The following is a 20,199-nucleotide window of genomic DNA, read 5'->3' as shown; positions in this document are numbered from 1 at the left end:
TGCTGAAATTTGATTTATGAAACAATTTTTGATATTTAACTGTCTAAAATAATTCGCCTATCCAATCATCATAACAGTGTATCATTCATTTGATCAAAATGTTAAAAAATATTTCTCAATGGCAAAGCTAACGTTCTTGGCATCAGTTGCTAAAGTTTGGTTTGAATTTCGCGTAAAGCTACACGAGGGCTATCTGCGCTAGCCGTCCCTAATTTTGCAGTGTAAGACTAGAGTGTAGGCAGCTAGTCATCACCACCCACCGCCAACTCTTGGTCTACTCTTTTACTAACGAATTGTGGGATTGACCGTCACATTACAACGCCCTCACGGCTGAAAGGGCCGAACATGTTTGGTATGACGGGGATTCGAACCCACGACCCTCAGATTACGAGTCAAGTGCCTTAACCCCGTGGCCATGCCGGACAAGTTGCTAAGTATTTGAATTTTTCAAATTTTAATAAATACTAAAATAGCGTTCGAGAAAGTAGTTACTTAAAATTAAAATAGCTTAAAACCTGAATTCGTAAGAGTTTTGATGTAATTTGTTGAAAACACTTAAGACAACCGAGAACCTTATAAAGCAAGCTTAACAATAAATAAACTATGAATAAGAAGAAAAACAAAGCATGGACATAGGTCCCATTCGATGAACGAAAGTTTGTTGTAGGTTTTAATTATATATAATGAACAACTTAGAAACTACTTGCGAAATAAAGAATACTGAACACAAGGAACAATCTGCACCTGTTAATATTACTTATCTAATTTATCCAGAGACACATTTCTCACATTAATCACAATACGTATTGTTCTCACGCAATAATTCCTTGTTTACAGCCTAGTTTTGTGTTAGCTGTTTTTCGGAAACCACGTTCACTGAAGCAACTAATGCTTTTGTGAGTTTTTATTGTTGAGTAAGTGAACCAGGTGAGGCTCTTGTAAACATCAAGTTGCTACAGACAAATGTGCTTTAGAACTAAAGGATAGTGAAAGCTAATAATAAAAAAAACCCTGAGAACAAGACGACTACAGCCTTATGAGCTAAAAATCATTATCTTAAAAGGAGAGAAAACTTACAAAGCTTGTGAAACGCAATCGTAAAATTTTGATGGCTTTTATCTTGAAGACAAATGACTTACCAAGAAACTTATGCTGAAAAAAGGAAAACATCCTCAATCTCGACCCACAGATGTATTTCTTGTTCTACAAGTGGTTTCTCGAAATGGTGGGATTGAAGTAACAACGAAATTATCTAGACAAGTGAAACATCTTAGATTCTGTGATTATGCTGTGTATAAATAGCTCTGAAATATATAATGCATTTGTATGACCATAAGATACTCTAACCTACAGTATTTGTTAGGTTATTATTGCAAGTAATAATTCCATCACATGCATCACGAGAGATATAACTTCTATCCATCTATTACTATTATCGTTTTCAAACACCAACAACTGATATATTGAAATATGAGTATATTATTCATACATATATATGTTTATGTAATGTGAGTTTATACTGTTAATCTACTCAATTATTATACATCCTGAAGCTGAATAATGTACTTATTAACATAAATATTTGCTTCTTTATATATTTATATACTTTAAGTATTTTGTTTTTAATTAACAAATATAAGCATTTTATCAACTCTTGTTAAGTCAATTTCATAGCAATACCTCAAAGTACAAACATATGATACACAATCTCGTATCATGATGTTCTCTTTTTATGAACAAAATTATATTGTTTTACATTTAATATCATTCATTGCGCTTCTTCTAATTGTTACTAAGGTCGTTCCACTGAAGCCCAAAAGTCTGAAACATTTTTAGCAGAATTCTTTTAACCTTCATATTATCATATTCATTAATAATATGTTTTGTTTTAATACTTCAGAAGATAAGGGCATGTAAAAATAAATAGGAAATGACGAAACTACCTTGTTGATGTTGATCAACATTCACATGTTCTCTTGTACCTGGTTATAAACGATACAAACTAAACATGTGATACAAGAGAAATACGAGTTGAATGGTGTTTAAAACAGTTATAAGCTGGTTTGCTTGAGAGTTTATAGTTTAAGGTGTTAAAAATCCATACATATATTTATTTATTTAATGAATATAGCATTCCAAATATGCTTTCATATTATTCAAATACAGTTAGAATAAATAAAATTAGCTTAACGTTTTTCTTCTTAAACATTTTATCTCTAACTCAGATGTTTGTTTTTTTCCCTTTGTTTCGAGATGCTTAGATCACATGGAAAAAATATTTTTTATTCCTCCTACGAAATAAACCTTTCAATATAAACAGTATATGCATACAAAACACATGGTCATCAGCTTAAGTTTTGATAGTTATGTAATTATTAACGTAAACATGTAATTGAACTATTTTGTCATTTTAGTATAAACTTAGTAAGAGGTCCCAATAAAAAGCATTTAAACTGCAGTCAAATTTAGCTTTCCTATGCAAAAGTTATTAAAATATCAATATCACTGCACAACAATTTTTTTGAAAAGTTGTTGCTGATTGTAACAGGTACCTGGTGGGTATGCACAAATATAGTTTTGGTTTTGCTTCATCCGTAGGAACTCTGACTAATAGACAGTTAACTGTTTACCGGCAATAATGTATTTAATTGCGTTTATGTTTCTAATATGCTATTAAGTTCAACATAATTAAAAGTGTTTTGCTCTTGATTTTCGTTTGTATTCAATGTCCGGTGCATCACGTTGCAGTGTCCAACAGTAGTCAACAAGCATTGACGGATTCCAGTTGCCCTGATGTCGTTTTTCCATTTTTCCATGTCCTGATGAAACCTTTTACCGTGTTTGTCACTCACTTTACCGAGATTTGCGGGAAAGAAGTCCAAGAGTAAGTGAAGGAAATGAATCTTGAGTGGCATGTTGCACTTCATTGTTTTGTATGCTTTGAGAAGTTTGTCTACCATCTGAATGTAATGTGGGGCTCTGTAATTACCAAGAAAATTGTTAACAACGTCTTTGAAGGCTTTCCAGGTAATATTTTCCGGTCCAACTAACAGATCTTCGAACCGCTTGTCACTCATAACATGTTTGATCTGAGGGCCAACAAAAATGCCCTCTTTGATCTTGGTCTCAGTTATTCTTGGGAACATCTGTCTTAAATAATGAAAACTTTCGCCTTCTTTGTTCATTGCTTTCACGAAATTTTTCATAAGTCCCAATTTTATGTGAAGAGAAAGCAAAAAAATCTTTGCCGGGTTGACAAGCTGTTCATGCGTCACATTTTCCTGTTCTGGAACTAATTTTTTACGGAGTGGCCAGCTCTGTATAGAATAATGTGACTCTTTGGCACAACTGTCCCATTCACAGATAAAGCAACAGTACTTTGTATAGCCGAGCTGCAGTCCCAGTAACAGAGCAACGACTTTCAGATCTCCACAGATATTCCAGTTGTATTTGCTGTACTAGATGTGGTTCAACAACATTTCCATGTTCTCGTAGGTTTCTTTCATGTGTGCTGCATAGCCAATAGGTATTGAAGGGTGAACATTGTCATTGTGTAACAGAACAGCTTTGAGGTCCAGCATTGATGAATCAATAAAGAGACCCGACTGTTGCGGGTCATGGTCACAACTCAAAGCAGAGAACAATCTTTTGATGTCAACACAGAAACAGAGACTGTCAACTTGTACAAAGAATTTGGTTATATCATCTTGACGGCTTCAAAAAACAAAAATTTTCGTACCTGGTGACAGCAAACACCATTTCTGCAGTCTCGAACCCAGCAATTCAGCTTTTGCTTTTGACAGACCCAAATCTCAGACCAGATCGTTTAATGAGATGTAGATCGCCTGAGAAGCACGGTTTAAAATTCAGATCAATGTTAGTGCTAGTTCCCTGCATTGCAGTTTTTTCATCTGGTTCGTCTAAGGTCCATTTCTCTGGTGTTTTCGGAATTGGAAGACTTTCGTCATGTGGCAAGGGCCTCATTGCTGAAGGCAGATTAGGGTATTCAACTGACTTCTTGTTTTGGGCAGAAAAATCAGACACATTAGTCAAACAGAAGTAACAGTCCGTCACATGGTCTTTCTGTTCTCGCCATATCATCAGGACAGCAAACGGCATTATCTTTCGAGTGCCTCTGAACCAAGCTCTCAAACAGATAGCACATGTCGCACAACAAATGTGAGGCGCTCATTCCTGGTCTAGATCACTAATTCTACAGCCAAAGTACAGATTATGTGCTTTCTTCACAAGAGCAGTCATTGAGCGTCTCTGATGAACAAGCGTATACTCGCCACAAATATAACAGAATGTATCGCGGGTGTTACGACATTGACGAGACATATTGACCGATACCAATTGTCCTGTAAAACGTCTATAACATCTAACTTGTTACAGTGCTACTGAGACAATGCTATATTCTGAAACAATACGTACACACTTTAAGGTATATATTAATCCAATGAGCAGCATCTGTGTATGCAAGCCACTTTTATAGCTGCTGAGACAGTGTCAAGCTAGCTCCGGCCTGCCCAGGCATGCCTGGGCTGCATACTTCCACAGAACAGCTTCCAACCTGGCCTGATTTCATGCCTAAACATGCTCAGATTGCAAAAAAACATTGTTCATAGGTCTCTTACAGAAATGAAAATTTTTGGCCACAAATATAAGAAAAAAACATGACAAAACTGAAGATTTCGATGAAACGGTACGTGATGTGCAAATTGTGCAAATTTGAATGTGATTTATAAGGAATACCCAACAGTGTTCAAGAAGCAAAACCTTTGTTGTGCAGAGTTTTTCTTGTAAATCTGACAACCTTATAATTGATTTGACTATTTATGCTTCCATTTAGAAAAACCCAATTTATAACAAACGATGAACCTGTAAATAATATTTAGTTGAATTCTGCAAAGTTGAATAACCTAGCGAAACAAGAACTGTATCTAGGTCATTAAATTCATAAAGAACATTATTTTAGGGTGATTGTTTGTTTATGAAATTCGCACAAAGCTACACTTGGGTTATCTGCGCTAGCCTTTCCTAATTTAGCAGTGTAAGACAAGAAGGAAGGCAGCTAGCCATCACCACCCACCGCCAACTCTTGGACTACTCTTTTACCAACGAATAATAGGATTAACCATTATAACACTCCCACGGCTGAGGGGGGCAAGCATGTTTGGTGCGACGGGGATTCGAACCCACGACCTTCAGATTGTGATTTGAGTGCTGTAACCACCTGGCCATGCCCGGATATTAGAGTGACCAGGCACCTTGGTTTTGCATGGACATTGTCGTTTTTCGGTAGGTTGTCGTAGTATTTGAAACGTCCCGGTTTTATAAGAAATAGAGTAAAACAGGAATTTAATAGGCCTACTTGACTTGCTCATTGTCGTAATACATGCTTTCCAGCCGCAAAATTCTTTCGATAGTTTCATCTGTACACATAAGAAACCCATATTTACGCATGTTTTTTAGTTAGGAGTACTGTAGTAGTCCCCCGATGTTACAGTGGTACGTTTACTGATTTACAACGCTAAAATCAGAGGTTCGATTCTCCTCAGTGGACTCACCAGATAACCCAAGGCAGCTTTGCTATAACAAAACACATAGTACTGTAGTAGACTTACAGTAAACGGTTGAATGCATGTTTATCACCAAAAACGTATTTAAACGTGACTCAGAAAAAAAAAATTAATACCTTTGGAAGTGGTATCGAACGGTATATTAAATTTAAAGGAAATCAAATAAAAGTTAATTTATTCCGAATTTGTAATCGCCATTTTGAAGTAATGGACAAGGGCTACATTGTCCTGGTTTGACGATTTATTGTCACCCAGCATTATACGTATATTAAATTTACCATCATGCCCGGCATGGCTAGGTGGGCTAAGGCGTGTGACTCGTAATCTGAGGGTCGCAGGTTTGCATCCCCGTCGCACCAAACATGCTCGCTCTTTCAGCCATGGGAACGTTATAATGTGACGGTCAATCTCACTATTCGTTGTTTAAAAAGTAGCCCAAGATTTGGCGGTAGGTGGTGATAACTAGCTTCCTTCTCCCTAGTCTTATACTGCTAAATTAGGGACGGCTAACGCAGGTAGCCCTCGAGTAGCTTTGCGCGAAATTCAAAAAACAAACAAACAAACTACCATCATATGGCTTAAAACATGCATGAATGAGCCATACACGCCTGGTGGCTAAAAGTTAATCTAATGAAAGAGATCGTGAATGTGGCAGGGTGATACAATGGATAGTATTTAAAATTCTTTCAAAGGATAATGATGAAAAATCTTTGCGCATAAAAAAGGATACTCGTGGCCAATAGACTAAGGTCACAACTTGACAAAATTAGCTCTATGATCAATATTTTACTAACGTATAATTACTAGTTGTCTGATTACATATTGTTAACTTCAATCGATATTTGTTTTTCATGACAATAACATTATACAAGAATTATACTTTAAAAGATGACTGGTATGAAGTTTGGCATTTAAAGCCTCGCCATTTAAATTGTGTTAATTTAAATGCATATGATAATGAACAGTTTGACTATTTTAGTAACTCAGTTAATAATTCCATTTTTTTCATCTAATTGTTGTTCGCACATATTTATACTATTATAAGCAAGCAGATTCAAAATTCAACTTCTTTTAACACAATATTCATTTCAATTGCATGCTACAAATAATAAAGTAGAATAATCCCCCTGCGAACGAAAAAGAAATCATTTTAAGTTTAAAATTATTATTTTGAATATTGGTTTGATTTGAATTTCGCACAAAGTTACTCGAGGGCTATCTACGCTAGCCGTCCCTAATTTAGCAGTGTAAGACTAGAGGGAAGGTAGCTAGTCATCACCACCCACTGCCAACTCTTGGGCATACTCTTTTACCAACGATTAGTGGGATTGACCGTTATTATAACGCCTCAACGGCTGAAAGACGAGCATGTTTGGTGTGACGGGGATTTGATACCACGACCCTCAGATTACGAGTCGAATGCCTTAACCACCTGACCATGCTGGCCCTACCTTTTGAATATTGGAATCAATCATTAGTTAAGAAGCTGTACCTAAAGAAGCTTAAATGCAGTTAATTAGTAGACAATTATGCAATTTTTAAATATAATAATAAAGTTAAAAACAACTGAAAATTGACTTGCTTTTATAATAAAATATAATAATAAAAGTTAAATGTTAAAATAGACAAACTTATTTGCATTCTTCAATAACAACCAACTTATATGTTTAAATATTAAAATACTTAGGTATGTGATACTACTATTTGCGTTTTCTTTACACAAAGGGTCATGAGGTTATAAGAGTTTTGTATCGCTGGTGTTGACACTTTTATAGATAAGGTCAAAACGTTGTTCTTTCCTTATCAAGAAAAGTGTTAATACCCATACCAACCGTTCGGAGATGTATTTTTATTTCAAGTTGGTTGCTCTTCTTCAAGAATTTGAGAAGTTTTCTATTCCTTGTATGGGTTTATTTAGTTGTTATTTATTCTGCAAATTTTGAAATATTAAAACAGGAATTAAATCTCTTGTATTCACTTTTTCCGATCCATAGGTTTTTTTCTACATATTTTATACTTTAAGGTTTGTTAACGTTCTGAATATGCTCTTAGGAATGGTCAATAGTCCGTAATCAGAAACAAAAACGGCAGTTATACACAATCACTTTTATTAACAAAAGTCCCTACTGTTTTATCGAGACTTTATAACTTAAGTTAATCTGTCATTATGAGGTATAATACTAATTAAACACGGTACCAGTCGCAAGTAAAGATTAAATTTAAATGTATTTTAAAACATATTTCATAAAACAGAGAGAAATGTCTATTTTTCATACTTGTAAAACAAAAGGAGCGCTTTGAAAATATATATATATATGTTTTATTATAGTAAAGCCAAATGGTAGTATTTGCTGAGTCCAACGAGGGGATCGAACCGCTGATTTTAGTGTTGTAAATCCGAAGACTTACCGCCATGCCAGCAGGGAACGTTGAAAATATAATACACATATTGTAGATTTTGTTTGTTTGTTTTGGAATTTCGCACAAAGCTACTCGAGGGCTATCTGTGCTAGCCGTCCCTAATTTTGCAGTGTAAGACTAGAGGGAAGGCAGCTAGTTATCACCACCCACCGCCAACTCTTGGGCTACTCTTTTACCAACGAATAGTGGGATTGACCGTCACATTATAACTCCCCCACGGACCGTCACATTATAACTCCCCACGGCTGGGAGGGCGAGCATGTTTGGCGCGACGCGGGCGCGAACCCGCGACCCTCGGATTACGAGTCGCACGCCTTACGCGCTAGGTCATGCCAGGCCTCATATTGTAGAAAGAGAGAGAGAAACCTATTTTTATATTACTGGATCATTTGATCATTTTTCCACTTACAAACTCTTTATCAGTTTCTTAAAAATTATGATTTTGTTTTCCTCATCAGTCATCAGTGTACAACAAGGTAACAACCTTAAAAAAGTACCAAAACTGATCACTTTCCATTTATTTTGACAAGATCAATCTATTTATTATGTAAAGTATGAAAACAGATTTAATTTTGATTTAAGTTAAGACCAAGTTTCTTAGTTATAGTTAAATAAGAAAAAATAGGTGGGTGGGAAAAGCTACCAAAAGGCAAAGATCATTTTTTTAAATAAATGGTTATTCGTATTAAAATATTCTTTTAGCAAGTATAAAATGTTTGAAACTCTATTGGTTCGACTATGATCATATATGGAAACTAACGTTTTTGTTATTGTTTTCACGGAAGTTCATTAAGTACATCGTATTTTACATTTCATATGCAATAGAAGACCGTAAACCTTTCTTCTTTGGTAAGCATGAAATTTTAAAATTTTTTTTTGATTAAAAATGGATGTGAATATAGCCATCTGAAAGAAAGAGACGTAATTTATGGATTTTACACACACCTTACGTATATCTAATATATTTACTAATAATGCAGTATCTAAGTCTAAATCAGCTCACACTCTTCTGTTTATATATAAAATAATGTTCTATATTCCTTTGTGCCAAAAGTCCGCAACAGGAAATTGTCTATGAAAAATTTATGTGCACGATAATTCATTTCTGTCACAATTCACTCTTGTTTAGTTACACATGAACTTATTTTTAATGCTTATCTTTATGTATGACGTGTTAAAAATTATTCTAAAATATTTTAATATAAACTGCAAGAATCGTCTATGGTTCTTGATGACGAGAAACCCACTAAAATAAAAGTGTATCTCAGAACGGCTGGTATGAGTATTAACACTTTTACTGATAAGGAGAGAGCAACGTTTCAACCTTCCTAGGTCACTTTCAAACTCTTCTCTTTCTTAACTTGAAGATGATCTAAATAAAAGTGTTAATACCCATACCAGCCGTTCTGAGATAAGATTGTATGGTGCTTGAGCGACCAAACACATAACATGACTTTCATATAGCAAAATACGCTATTGAATACAATGAAATAATGCAAGAGAAATCGTTATTAGGTAATTAATACCAAAGTTTGAAATAATAAATTTTTTATCATTCAACTGATTGTTGACAATACTCAAAACTAAAGTTTCTTTCACTTTTTCAAATGCACTTCACTAGAGGAAACATATGAATATAATTTTAAAAATTATAAGTAAACTAGATTATTGTTGTTTTTTAGGTAAAAAATAAATAAACTACTACAAAACAAACATCAGTTCCGCCATCTGCGACGTCCAGCATTCTACAATATTCATTTCTGTCTTCTGTGAACGAGGAACTTTGTGGACTGAATTAATTGTTGGATAAAATAAAACGATATGAAAAGCTTAGATCCATTACCAAATTGTTCAGAATGCAATACAATGAAGTGTTCTGACACATTCTTTCTGAGAAATTCAGTCTCTCAATATTAGTTTTCTGGCTGTACTTATTAACTGAAAAGTGATTTGATGTGGCGTTCCTATTATATGTATGTTAAAACGGAGATATAACTTTTTAATTTTTTCATTACATTTTTTGAACTACAGACACTTTACAACTCATTCTTTTTTCATTTCATTCGTTAACCTGTTAAATATTGCAATTAAATTTCTATAGAATAGTTTCTTGCGGCCATCGACTTCGTGACAAAAAAAAATTAAACTTTGAACTCTATCTCAATGGCAAAGATTAATCCAATAAACGTTGGTCAGCACCAATTTTACACATGCTATTTTAACACTTAATAATAGGCTAAAACACAAAATATTTTATGATAAATAGAAACGTGGAAAAATTATATTAAAATCTCTTGTTTTTAGAGCATTATTACATCGATACTTCCCTACGTTCAGTCATGTGCTATCTGATGGCAGTGCTTCTTAGGAAAAGTTCTGCTGCGTAATTTCCATTGCAAAAGGCTTTATCATTGGCTGCCATGTTCAAAGCATATCACTTGTCCCGATGAATTTCATACAAATCATTTACCATAAAAAAATGACGGTTTTGCAGCACCAAATTTAGCAGTCTGATTGCTTTGAAATCCGCAGACACAACATCCAACAAGTTGGTTGCTGGTTATTCATAATGAAAAGCATGAATACTACTCATTTCATTCCCCAGTTGCTAAAGGAATGCGACGATCTAAGTGGAAATTTCATAGAAGTAATTCATATACACGTGACTTGTGCCGCTCTTACAGCCAAGGATGATTATAACGCAAAATACTTGTCTAGGTGAAGTGGGCTGTTTTTTTGCCTCTGATAATTGTGTTATTAATTCTCACTTTTTACTAGATACCGTATTTTGGTTTGGTTTGGTTTGTTTTGAAATTTTCGCAAAGCTACACAAAAGCTATCTGTGCAAGTCGTCCCTAATTTATAGTGTAAGGCTAGAGAGAAGGCAACTAATCATCACCACCCACCGCCAACTTTTGGGCATACTCTTTTACCAACGAATAGTGGGAATTACCGTCACATTATAAAGCCCATATAGCTGAAAGGACTAGCATGTTTGGTGTGATAGGGATTCGAGTCCTCGACCCTCGGATTACGAGTCGAGTGCTTTAACCAACTGGCCATGCCGAGCCTACCGTATTTCACTTGCCGCAGTTGGAAAACGACTCGTTGCAAATCTCTTTTTGGGTGATATTGGTACTCCAAGTTAATCCATTTTCCTCTCTTTTTCCGAGGTCATTACAGTTGCAAGGAAAAGTATAGTAGCCACGGCACTCGAATTTGAGTGTAGTCATAGATGTTACTTAAAATGATTGAACAATAAAATATATTAAATGAAACCCACTACTTAACAAAGATGAACTAGGAGAAAGAGAAAACTGTATAATCAAACTTGTAAGTATTTATCTATTTGGCGGGCCCGGCATGGCCAAGCGTGTTAAGGCGTGCGACTTATAATTTGAGGGTCGCGGGTTCGCATCCCCATCGCGCCAAACATGCTAGCCATTTCAGCCGTGGGGGTATTATAATGTGACGGTCAGACCCACTATTCCTCAGTAAAAAAGTAGCCCAAGATTGGTGATGACTAGCTACCTTTCCTCTAGTCTTACACTGCTAAATTAGGGACAGCTAGCACAGATAGCCCTCGAGTAGCTTTTTGCAAAATTCTAAACAAACAAACAATCTATTTGGACTAACTAATAGAGATGAAAGAAAATGTAATGTCTTTCAAAAGAACTTTCCTGCTACGTTTCTTATTTTTCTCAACTTATTCTTCCCTAATTAGATAGTGTTAATTTTAATTACACATACTTAAAACGGTAAAATCCGGGATTTGAATTATTAGGATGGACACCGCAGATAGCTTAATATGGCAATGCTTTGTTCGTTTCGATGCAAATACGTCTTTAGTAGGCATAAATCACAAGTATTTGCATGTGGCAGTCCTACTTTGTTGCTTGACAACATTGCTGTGCCAGCCTCGTTCGGTACTTTTGGGTTAATTTGCAAATACGACTCTAGCAATGAGAATACCTGACTAATGACCTAAAATAGAGTGACCATAACATCTTTTTGTGGTTTGACTGTTGCTCATAATTAATACTGTGTTATTAATTGTAATTGGTATCGTGGCCCGGCATGGCCAAGCGTGTTAAGGCGTGCGACTCGTAAGCTGAGGGTAGCGGGTTCGCATCCTAGTCGCGCCAAACATGCTCGCCTTTTCAGCCTTTTTATGATTTCGGTATATGAAGATTTTGCGTCGGTAAGGGCTGTTACATTCCCTTTGTAAAATGTATTCAGATTTTGATGCCATTTCACTACCTAGCAAAACTCCAAACAATGTCAAAGTGCATTCCTGCTACATTTTTACACCTTGTCCTTGGTTTTACATCGCCTGTTGTTGTCATGTTGCATTGTGATTTGCATATTTAAAGATATTTTAATATAATGTACTCAAACGTTTGTAATTTCTTCTGCATTAATTATATTAATTCGTTTTAAATTCATAAAATAGACAAGCCCTTGATATAAGTAGATTTAACATGACTTTAGTTTAAATAATGTGATTTAGTATTACCTGAATAATTAGAATGTATATAGTGTAGAACACCTGTCAAAGTTAGCAATTGCTATCACATCGGATTATAAGTGTGTCAAGTCCTTTTATCACTTTTAAAATGAAGATTGTTTTCGTGTATTTTTTACATCTGTATTTACTGAAATAAGGAACAGTTTTATACCTATTCAATACCTAATAAATTGTCAAATAATATAAGTGTGTATGCTTAATATAGCGTGATTTGAAATATTGATCCGGTGTGTTAAACACTTTGATTATAGTAATCTAAAATGTGACTTATAAACTAATGAAACTAATTTTATACAGTAAGATGTTTAAGACTTTGTTGTACGTATGATTGATACTATATTTTTGATATTATTTAGATAAAATTATATTTTAATTATAGTTGGTGACACAGGATATCAACATATCAAAACTCGTTTATAACAAAATCACTTGTTTCTGCTTGCTGGACATCGCGTATTATCTACGAAGATTTTTTTTCTTGTATTGTAATACGTAATATTTGATATTTGAAAGATAATGATCTCTTTACCTTAAATCTTTACAGTGAAATAAATAGCATGCCGAATTGAAACCAAAAATGTAAGCAAAATTCTCGTAGATTATGTCTTGAACAATGGAGTAACCGGAATTGCACCTGCGTGGGACGCAGACGCTATTGTTCTACTTATTTCTCTCCAAATAATAATTAACTTTAGAGAATAGAGGAACATTTTGTAATTACTTATCACTTTGACGATACCCTGACATAAGAATCTGAACTGTTCATTCAGCTTTAATTGGGATAAATTTCTATTCATCTATGATTTACAGGGAGTTGTGGAAATTACTGACATGTTAAAATTAAATTGAAAACGAGAAGACAGAAACTTCAACGTTTACCTCAAAACTTCAAGTAACAGCTGCTTAAAGCTTAGTCGTAATTAGTATATTTGTTGTATTTTACACGTTTTATTATTATATTTTCAAGAGATTTTAATTTGTTTAGTACAATCACAACAAGTATATTGCCAGTAGCTGGTTTAGTTGTAAAATACATTTAGCATTCGAGTAAAAACCGCAAATACATTAAATATGAAGTTAAACAGTTTGTAATATTCGACTTCTATAAACGCTTCTGGTCACACATCTGTAGTTTCTCGATTGATAAGCTTCAATCAAAGCTTCCGAGATTTTATAGTATACTAACTTTAGCAAACCAACAATACAATGAAACTGTCTCTTCGCGCGTCGACATATAAACTTTAGGTGAAGTTTTGAAAGTTCAGTTGGCAACAATATTTTACTTACGCTTGGTTATTTGGGTCCGGCATGGCCAGGTGGTAAAAGCACTCGACTCGTAATATGAGGTTCGCGAGTTCGAATCCCCGTCACACCAAACATGCTCGTCCTTTCAGCAGTGAGAGCGTTATAATGTGACAGTCAATCCCATTATTCTTTGGTAAAAGAGTAGCCCAAGAGTTGGCGGTGGGTGGTGATGACTAGCTGTCTTCTCTCTAGTCTTACACTGCTAAATTAGGGACGACTAGCGCAGATAGGTCTCGTGTAGCTTTGCGCGAAATTCAAACCAATTGTTTCTTTGATTGCTTGTTTTTCAATCTTGCGCAAATTTACACACAAATCTACACAACGGGTTCATTGTGCTATGCCCATCACGAGTATTGAAACCCGGTGCCACCCTTCATATTTACCAATTAGATAATCAGGGCAGGTTAATATAACACCTTCTATTCAAGGTGAACCTTATCCACAAAAAAACTATAAAAAGCACTATTGAACATATGGAGATTGTTTGATTGTTTCAGAATTCTGACTAATAGTTAGAGAAGAAAAGTTTATGTATAGCGGTCTATAATTTAACTTGACTAAAAAAGGCATCAGAACCTAATGAAGACTCTTGGATGTTATCATCTAACCTAATATTAAGATGTGATTGTACTGCACTCACGATGCCAAAGAGAAAAATGTGTTTTTTGGGGAACTATTGTTTGTTTCTTTGTTTGTTTGTTTTTGAATTTCGCACAAAGCTACTCTAGGACTGTCTGTGCTAGCCGTCCCTAATGTAGCAGTGTAAGACTAGAGGAAAGGCAGCTAGTCATCACCACCCACCGCCAACTCTTGGGCTACTCTTTTACCAACGAATAGTGGGATTGATCGTCACATTATAACGCCCCCACGGCTGAGATTGGGGAACTAAAAGGTAAGGACTGTATTTTAGTAATTTGCTTTAGGTACTGTTACGTCTTCTAACTTATCCCGGCTGAAATTGCAATTTATTATGTTACTTATTACAATTTCAAACAGCCAAAAATTTTAATTTTAGCTTAGAAGTTAATTGAATGTTGATATGTATGAAATTTATGATATTTACCAACAAGATTGATTACACACAATTTTCTTTCTTGGCACAAATATATTCTAATATACATGCAATTTATAATAACGTTTACTAGAAATTGTTATTACAAATAACGATTTATTCATGACAGTTTGACAAATTTATAAACAATAATGAAGATAGATTAAAACAATATGTTATCGACGGTTCATGACGAGCGAATTAATTTATAATTGATATCGGTACAATTCGCTTAACTGCTAGCTAGCTAGCTTTCTATTCTTCGCTGGTCTCTATAAAGGTTCCTGGTCAAGTATTTATAGTTTACCGATTAATAAACGTTCATCACAGTTATAGCTTCCGAGGGTTATAGTATACTAACTGTTCCAAACCAACAATATATACTGTCTCTCAGCTTGTTGTGATGGCTACCTTTTGTAATGGCTAACTTTTGGCAAAGTTCTCGAAATTTCCGTTGGCAATAATACTGGCGATCATTAGTATCTCACATACACACAAAACACTGTTGATTCTTGCACTCGAGAATCTTCTACAAATTTAAGGAATAAGCTGGAATTTCGCATACAGATTTAACAGTATAAGTTACATGTTTCTTTAAACATATTTAACAAGTACAAACATCGATATTAAAATAATTATATATTAGTGAATCTGTCACAGTACATATACATATAACCAGCGAATTCTGGGTCTATGGCCCATATTTACAGGGTCGCTATAATGGAACTTTAATGGCTGAGCTACAAGTCTGCACTTTTTCAGTTTAATGAGCATTGCCGCTATAATGTAAATTTAATTTCTTTAACCAAGTAACAAACGGTAATTAGTAGGCCTACTAATTTACTTGCTCTAATGTAAATCAATGACCGATCTGGAATCTGCATTCGGGGTGTCACAGTAAAAATATTTTCCCGAAATACCAGGTTTTTCTAAAGAGTTATGTGTAAAGTTTTACCTTTTCAAACCTCAGGGTCGAGAATATTTATTTGCTGTTACTTGGAAGTCAGCGAGACCAGCGGTTTAGAAGAATTTACGTAACACCGTCAGACACTGAATTTTATTCTATTAATGAAGTGAGTTAAAAAAATTAACGTAATTAATACATATCGAATCGTATTCTAGTAATCAAGTAAGTTAAAGAAAAACTAACACAAGTAATACGTATTCTGAAATTTCGTTTTCTATTAGCATTTAAAACTTCGACGTATAATTATTACTTCGTATGGAAAAGTGCATAATACTACTCGAAATTATAGTAAATGCAACGACTTCTGCAAGTTTATTTATGTTTTAAGATTCTGGAATTGCCATTTTCTTTATAGTGTTGCATAAATTGTTAAATATTGTTAGATACATGGTCATTTCAATCCGTAAAATATGCTTGTTAATATTTGAAGAACATACAAGTTTTTAATAGAAGTTTAGTATATTCCAATCTAGTGCGCTGTTCTTCTATTCATGATTAAATATAAGATAACATTAAATTTTATGAGGTAGACAATTACACAGTGTCTATTCGCTCCGCATAAATTCATATTGCTATAATATTAAAGCCATATCTGAACGCTGCTCGACGTGATCTGGTTCCATTACTTTTAAACTACAGAATATTCCAGTGATTGCTGTATGTATTATCCTTAGGACTAGTTTCAGCGCCGATATGAAATTTTTATAAGATTTTCCACAAACTAATACTTCATTTCCATTATCGTGGTCTACTGATGCTTTTATGGGGCTAAATTATTATGCGTGGTTTTTCTAGTATATATAAGTTAAAAATCATCCATTCTGGTAATACAGCTCCTATTCTTAAACTTCAATTCAGAAAAAAATTCACAGAAAACGCAACTTGTCATTCTCTTGACTGTTCATACGGCGAATTTTCTTCTCTCTTAATAAGCAATTCCATATTACTTTCTAAAGTGCACGATGTAACACAAGTTGTCCATTTCTACGAGTTTATATATGTGTGTGTGTGTAGTATATATATATATATATACGTATAACTAGTTAACCAAACCGTTTTCTGCCTACTCAGAGACTGGGTTTACTTTGAAAACGAATTTATCTAACAGTAAATCGACAAACAACAATTTATAAACATAATATACCTAAATCATTGTTTGTCAGTTTACTGTATATCAGTGTAATGTGCTTCCATGTATAAGTGTATATCTAATGTAATTACCCATTTATGTTTGTTTCGGTAAAGAAAACTTCAGTAATAGATAAGTAGACCTGTTCATTTACTACCAATATGGCCAAAACTTTCGTCCCAGAGCCTTCCAGTAGCACATCGATATGTCTGCAGATTTACAACTCTAGAAACCGGGTTTCAATACCAGTAGTGCGCAAAGCACAGATAGCCCTTTGTTGAGCCTTTTGCTAACTACAAATAATCTTCAGACTAAAACCATTGTTTAAAATTAGCATTCGTAATACAGTTACTTACGGATACAAAAGTAAATGAAAGTGCTTTTTCAACTATGAATTGTATAATAATTATTTGTGAAGTACTGTATAAACTGGTATTCAATTGAGTTTTGGTTATTGCTGCTTAGCTACAGTTCTTCTTTTACACAATTTCACATGCAGTAGGTATGAAAATAAAGAATAACAACTGACAGATTTGACTGCCTTTCCAAGTTTCACTGTGTCAGTATTTGGGTATTGATGTTGTTAAATACCCAGGAGGGTCAGGTACATTTGACCTCTTCCTCCCTCCCGAACGATTATAGCGTGTGTCTTTAGGGTTTTTTTTATTTTATTTATTTATTTATTTTATATTTTTTAAGCTTTGGGCCAGAGTAATAGAATGACATCATACTCAGGCCCATTTCAGGGCTCAGTCCATGCATGGACGAACAAGAAGTTGTTGTTTGTTTTTTTTTGGTATTTTCATATATATATTTTTTTTTCTCCTTTTTCTTCATAGAGAGAATGCTACTACTACTTGTAGTAACACACACACACAAAAAAAGAAAGTAATTATAATAATTGTTATTCAATAATTGAACGATAATTCAATAAGAGAGAAAAAAAATTGATTACAAATAAAAAAAGAAAATAATAATTATAATAATAAAAAGGAACAAGGACTAAGTGTCTAGTGCATAGTGGCCAGGTTGTGTTACATTTCTTAAATATATGTTAAAAGGGGAGAGGTATTTAGGACCATTTACATCATGTACGTGATATCTGTCGACATCACACATTATGTCATTTTTATGCCATTTCTTATTGAAATATTTTAGAGAATTATGCAAGAGTCTTTCAGATATAGTGTCTATGTTTGCATACTTGTGCATGAATGTGGTTGAGGTGCTACGTGGTACTTTATATGCTGAAGTTAGAACTGAATTTTGTATACGTTGAAGTTTCTGTACATGTGTGGGTGCTATGTTAATCCAGGCAGGTGATGCATATTCTATTGTTGGTCTGATGTACGTTTTGTAAATTTTAAGTATGTTGTCTGGTGATGTTCCTTGGATTTTACCTGAAAGACTTCTTGCATAGTTTGCTCTTTTCCAGATTCGTATCAGTACATTTTTAATATGTGGTAACCACGTTAATTTTGAATCATAGGTTAGACCTAGAAATTTAGCAGAAGTAGCAGTCAGCAAAAGTGATCCATTCATATAGAGTTTTGGTGGATCTTTTTTCAGCTTATTCAGTCTGCTGAATACTATGACTTGAGTTTTTGGAATATTGATTTTGATTCTGTATTTCTGGCAGTATTCTTCGATGTTATTTAGGACTGGTTGTAGGTTCATTGCTGCTATTGACGGAGTGGGGGCACTTTTCCAGACTGCTACATCGTCAGCAAACTGTGATGAATAATCTAAATTTAGGTCCGACAGAGGCATATTACTCACATACATGATGAATAATATAGGGCTAACAACCCCTCCCCTGCGGGACTCCTGCTTCGGGTGAAAAGGACCCTGAGTGGGCCCCATTTATATTTACTTTACACATTCTGTTATCCAGGAAGTTGGACAGCCAGCGAATAGTTTTCTGGGGTAATGCCATTTCAAGCAATCTATGTCGTAAGCCGTTATGCCACACTGTGTCAAATGCTTTCTCAATGTCGAGAAAGCAAGCTACAGTGCATTCTTTTTTGTTGAAGCTGTCGGTAATTGATTCTGTAAGTCGAATCAGGTGGTCTGTAGTTTGGCGGTTTTTTTCGAAATCCGTTTTGAATTTCTGGTAATTTTGAATTTTCTTCTAAGTAAACTGACAGACGATTACTAATTATCCTCTCTAATACTTTGCCAATACAACTGGTTAAGCTAATCGGGCAGTAGTTGTTTGGTTTATTCGCTGGCTTTCCTTCTTTCTAGAACATTAATATTATTGCTTCCTTCCAAGAAACGGGATATATCCAGCTGATAGTGAGAGATTAAATAACGCTGTTAGGTGTTCATATAATCTCTGAGTGCCTTGTTTTAGGAGGATAGCTTGAATACCATCTTCTCCAGGAGCTTTGTTTTTTGTGTTGTTAATAGCAGTTACGACTTCTGTTACAGTGATATGTTTTATCAGTTGATGAGTGCTCCAGTCTTTTGTTTTTTCTTGGTGTGTAATAGTGTTGACTGGAAATTTAGGTGTAAAAATGCTTCTGTTTTGATCAATAAAGTTTGTGACTGTATTATAAAAGTATCTGTTCATGTCGGGTTCATGATGTGTCTTGAACGTGTTTTCTAGGTGTTTTTTAAAAATCTCGGCTTTTTCTGTGTTAGTGTATGTTGTTTCTCCATCCAGTTCCAATGGTGGATATGCTGTATTTGTTGTTCCTGTATTTGTAAATCTTTTCAAGTGTGTCCAGAATTGTTTAGGATCAGTTTTATGATTTAGATCGGAACAGGAGGTGTCCCAGTTTTCTTGTTTCTGTTGTCTGATTAAGTTTCGTATTTTATTCCTTATTGTGTTTATCTGAGTTTTAAGTGTGGGGTTGCGATTTTGAATGTACTGTCTGCGGAGTATACGTCTGTTTTTAATCTCTTTATGTGGTTGTCATGAATGAGTTGTTGTGAAGTGTTTTTGTTTCGGTATCGAACTGTTGGCTGCATGTTTTAGACACTCAGAGATGATATGACAGTATGCATCTATATCTGATGCGTCCGCGAAAAAATGTAGTACTACGGGAGGTAAGGTTTCATTTAATATAGTTTGAAAAACTGGCCAATTAGCTTTTTTGTAGTTCAGTTGGTCTTTAATTGGGGGGTGAGATTGAAGATACACCAAACTGGGAGGTGGTCACTATCCAAATCGTGACCAACATGAAAATTTACGAATTTGCGACTCATATT

At 34.6% G+C, this 20,199-nt stretch overlaps 1 long non-coding RNA gene across 1 annotated transcript in view; it reads right to left on the bottom strand.

The window, feature by feature from the left end:
• The window catches only part of LOC143257960 (uncharacterized), a 42,443-nt gene that overhangs the window by 2,883 nt on the left and 19,361 nt on the right, over positions 1-20,199 (bottom strand). Inside the window, exon 3 of the long non-coding RNA XR_013032052.1 lies at positions 1,140-1,252. This is a non-coding gene — a long non-coding RNA (uncharacterized LOC143257960). The remainder of the gene's footprint in view (positions 1-1,139; positions 1,253-20,199) is intronic.

The sequence above is a fragment of the Tachypleus tridentatus genome, chromosome 7 (assembly GCF_004210375.1).
Source record: "Tachypleus tridentatus isolate NWPU-2018 chromosome 7, ASM421037v1, whole genome shotgun sequence".
Lineage (NCBI taxonomy): Eukaryota > Metazoa > Arthropoda > Merostomata > Xiphosura > Limulidae > Tachypleus > Tachypleus tridentatus.
Note: the sequence above shows the minus strand (reverse complement) of the source record. Positions and strands in the feature narration are given on the sequence as shown.